This window comes from Salmo salar, unplaced genomic scaffold, assembly GCF_965601325.2.
Source record: "Salmo salar unplaced genomic scaffold, fSalSal1 ptg000723l, whole genome shotgun sequence".
NCBI lineage: Eukaryota > Metazoa > Chordata > Actinopteri > Salmoniformes > Salmonidae > Salmo > Salmo salar.
Genome location: NW_027675477.1, coordinates 645,001 through 650,000, shown reverse-complemented (window position 1 = coordinate 650,000; position 5,000 = coordinate 645,001).

The window sequence follows — 5,000 nt, the reverse complement described above, 5'->3', positions numbered from 1 at the left end:
CGCCACAAAGGGCGCACGATCGGCTCGAGGTTATCTAGAGTCACCAAAGCGGCCGGGGCAACCGAGATTGGCCCGCATGGGTTTTGGGTCTGATAAATGCACGCATCCCCGGAGGTCAGCGCTCGTCTGCATGTATTAGCTCTAGAATTGCCACAGTTATCCAAGTAACGTTGGAGCGATCAAAGGAACCATAACTGAATTAATGAGCCATTCGCAGTTTCACTCTACCGGCCGTGTGTACTTAGACTTGCATGGCTTAATCTTTGAGACAAGCATATGCTACTGGCAGGATCAACCAGGTAGCCACTCACAACATAGAGGTTGTACCCGAGCACACTAAGCAGAGAACAGCCAGGGACCACTCCTATCCCGTGAGGGGAGGAGGCCCTGGGTCAATCCATCGTGCGCCCAGCGGGAGGCCCTGAACTGCCCGTGGCCGGAGCCACAGGTGCCGGGGCACCGCTTAATCAGGTATCTTGTCTTAGCTGGAGGGTTTATTCGGAACGCCATCAACGGGGATAAAAGACAGGGTTTGAGAAATACATGTGTTTCTGGCGCCGGTACGGCATGGGTGAACGTCATCCTCAGGCATCGCTACCTAGGTACTCCACTCCCCGAACCGGAACACCAATGTAGGGCCACTGAGACAGACGGGTCGGCTAGATCTCGCACGAACGGAGCGCGGCTGAAGCTTGTCATCAAGACGGGGATAACCGTCTCCGACAGGGGCTCCCCCGATAGAGGCAATTCCACATGGGGCGGGAGGAACCGTCCGTCTGAACACCGACCAATGGCCGGCCGACAGGGGCCCTCCCAGGTGGAAATAGATTGCAAATCGGTCAGAAGATGTAAAACAGGCTCGACAACAGAGGACAACCATGGATACGCAACATGTTGGAAGTTAGGGACAGACACATTCATGGGACAAGAACCATGGTCATGGAGGACCCAAACCCACAAGGTGATAGCTGGGATAGAGCACCTGTCCAAGACAGAGCTCAATATCCTCCCACCACCAAGCTGGGAAAATCGGATCAATACTTAGGACCAATCGGGCGCCGGAGGGATATGGTCCAAAGTACCCACGGTTCTGAGGGGCTTGTAACCCTCAAAAGTGTCCATAAAGCTCTCCCTATTCGGCATGAGTAGTAATCATCAATCGGTCGCCGAAGGGATATGGACCGAACTACCATGGTTCCGAGGGACAAGCAACCCTCAGAAGTGTCCATTTCGCATTTATTTAATCGGACTAGTAGTTTGCCACTATCCCCGAGCTTCTAGGCCATGGAAGTCGTGTTGTCAAAAACCAGGTTTCTGATTTCGCGCCGGGTACCTGTCTGCCCCACACGGGCATGACTGTGTAAAGACGGGAATACGGAATTTACCGATCTTCACTGTGTTACTCACACAGTATATTTTTTTCCCCGTTCTCCCGTATGAAAATCCGGACCACAAAAAAAACACTTTAAACTTGAATAAATCGAAAAGTACAACTCCAATCCTGATGGGTTTTTTTTTGCACGAAATGTCACATATAAACGAACATTTCCATATAATTTAAACCGTTTTTCCATAAAAATTTATAATAGAAAATCGAGTTTGAAGTTTTCGAAAAAAAGTTCCCGGAACAGAAAAAAATTGTTACTATAGATGCGACATTTTATAAACAGGGGATAATTGTTACCCATCACGAGAGAGGTTATGAGCCAAAATTTGGGAACTCTAGCCCCTCAGGAAGTATTTTTAATCATTATTTGAAAATTTCAGATTTTGGTCAAAAAAGTTACAAAGTGCCAACTTTTCAGTTCGCTTCAGAGACTAAGTCCAAACGGGCACCTGGTTTTATTTTGGGTTACCAGGACCATTTTTTAAAAACGGTTTTAAATACTTTTAAAGGGTATAGGGACCTCCATACCCACCCTGACAGCACCCTACTACGGGCCCAAGTCAATGGGGGCCGGCATGGCTGATTTATGGAAGTTTTAAAAAATCTTCAGAAAATATTCTATGTTTTTCTTCTCAGAAATTGCACTGTCCAAACGGGCACCTGGTTTTATTTTGGGTTACCATGGGTGAAATTTTATAACTGTTTTAAATACTTTTAAAGGGTATAGGGACCTCCATACCCACCCTGACAGCACCCTACTACGGGCCCAAGACCAAATGACACACACACAAAGACATGGGTGAGTTTCAAATAAATAGTCTTTATTTATCAGTGAATCATGGGTTGATTTGTCCCTCAATTAGTGTCCGCGCTCGGCTGGCGTTACGAGGCAAATTATGGAACCGGTAGTACCGTGCCTGGGTTTCCAGAGAATGACACATATGGTCAGCCACAGTCCCCCGGTCTTTAACCGAGCCTTGATTAAAGTTCAATGTAGCAATGCTTCGTCGAATTGTACCGAAGGTGACTTTACTTCCAATGCCAAATTCTTCAAATAGCTGGCCCACATACTCACAGATATTGCTGTACGGTTGACCGCAGGACGTGAAAAAGAAGAGTGTTGTGTCTGAGGTGATTCCACTCAGATTAGGCCTGATCTGATGGAATTGTTTAAGCCAAGTGTATTCCTGCACAGATAGAACAATTCTGCACTCACCGAAGCTATAGTTCGTTTTGTGGCTTGAAATAGACATCTGATAACCCCCACTTTCCGGGGTTACTTCAGTAAATTCCCTCTCACTGAATGTGGTGACAGGGGATCGTCGAGTGCCATTAAAGATGGCCAACCGGCTGGACATGAGAGCCGCAAACCTACGTCTATCAGCGCAGGTGGGTCGGACCTCCAGCCTACTGAGAACCGAAGGAATAGCTTGATTGCTTTGCTCAACAAATCGGCTTAACTCCGCAGCGCTGAGCACCTCGTCCCTGCAGCGTTTGCGGAATTTTGCCCTGTGTGTTGCCTGGCTCTGCCGCGAATCCCTGTCCATCTTTGCCAAGCAGAGTAACAACTTTCGGATTTTACTGGCTCTAGCCTGCAGACCTTCTGGCCGGAACTGAATGAGATAGTTCAAGAAACTTCGAACATCGGATCGGTACATTTTTAACGTGGATGGTGCCAAACAACGGTCTTCACATTGACCGTACCACTCAGACGCACGTCTGTAGTTATCCAGAGAACACAGTCCTTCATCGGCCTTGCCCTCTGACATATAGCGGAGGAATTTCCGTACTCGGGATAGACTGGTGCGACAATTGTCAATTCGTTTAACCTGTTGGGGCTCGGGGGCAGTATTGAGACATTTTGAAAAAAATATGTGCCCATTTTTAACTGCCTCCTACACCAACTCAGAAGCTAGGATATGCATATTATTAACACATTCGGATAGAAAAAACTCTGAATTTTCTAAAACAGTTTGAATGGTGTCTGTAAGTATAACAAAACTCATATTGCAGGCAAAAACCTGTGAAAAATAGATCCAAAAAAATGTGAATTTTGTGACTGTACTATTTAGTGTCATTGTTTTATAGATACCATAGTGAGAAAGGATTCATTTCGCAACACCTACGGCTTCCACTAGATGTCAACGATCTTTATAAAGGTGTTTGAAGCGTCTATGATAAACAGAGAGCAAATTAGAATCCAAGGAAGTTGACATGTCATCACTTCATTTTTTTGCGCCTGCGCATAAATCTGAGAAACGTGAGTTTGTCATCATTTTTTATCTAGACATAGGATAGGTTGTGTGAAAATATTACTGATGTTTAACGTTAAAAATGGACCAAAAGATTAATGCTAAACAACATTTGACATGTTTGAACGAACATAAATAGATTATTTACTAGGTTTTTTTAGCTTTTCGGCGTGATTTTACCAGCCCTCCAACCACGTTTTGTGGGAGCATAATGAACGCTAAGTACTTGGTGTTATTTGGACATAAATTATGAACTTTGTCAAAAGAAACCACATTTGTTCCGGACCTGGAATGCCTTCCGGACCTGGGATCCTGCCTTCTGATGGAGATAATCAAAGGTAAGGGGGTATTTACAATGTTATTATCGATTTTAGATGATGCTAACTGTATAGCATAGCCTGTTGTTCTTAGCATAGCACCCCGTTTATTGCAAAATGTGATTTCCCAGTAAAGTTATTTTGAGATCTGGCCATTCGGTAGCAATTACGAGATGATAATATATTATTCTTTGAATGACAATATTATAATTTACCAATGTTGTCGAATAGTAATTTTGTTATGTTCACAGGAAGCATTTCAGAGAAGAAAAAAATCTGAATTTCACGCTACTGTAAAATGCTGTTTTTGGATATAAATATGAACTTGATGGAACAAAAAATGCATGTATTGTATAACATAATGTCCTAGGAGTGTCATCTGATGGAGATTGACAAAGGTTAGTGCATAATTCTAGCTGGTTTCTGCTTTTGGTGACGCCTGACCTTGAATTGAAAATGGATGTTTGTACTTTTGTGGCTATGTACTGTCCTAACATAATCTAACTTTATGCTTTTGCCGTAAAGCCTCTTTGAAAATCGAACAATGTGGTTAGATTAAGGAGATGTTTATCTTTTAAATTGTGTAAAATAGTTGATGGTTTGAGAAATTGAAATTATTAGATTTTTGATGTTTTGAATTTCCAGCCTTGTTAGCAATCCCGACTCGGGGTTCATTGCTAACCTGTAGCACCAACAGGTTAACTGAAGGGTTTCTACCCGTAGCAAAGTGCTCATATTCAGTCAAAATTACATTTCTCCAACCTTCAATTCCGGAATCCACACCGCCGCCTTCATCGCTCTCGCTCTCCGTGGAAGTCGCCTCCGCGCAGCCTCGCTCCCTCGGTTCCGAGCGTGGTTCACCACCGATCTGGCTGGTTGACTGCACCGGCCCAGTCGCCACCGCCTGCTCACTCTCGTCCAACAGCTGCTGATCCACGCACAACTCACTTCCCACACACTGGAAATACACAGGGTTCTCCCAGGGCTCCAGCCGCGGTGCAACATCGTTGTTAGGCTGCGTACACTTCCATGATCCGGGCCGCT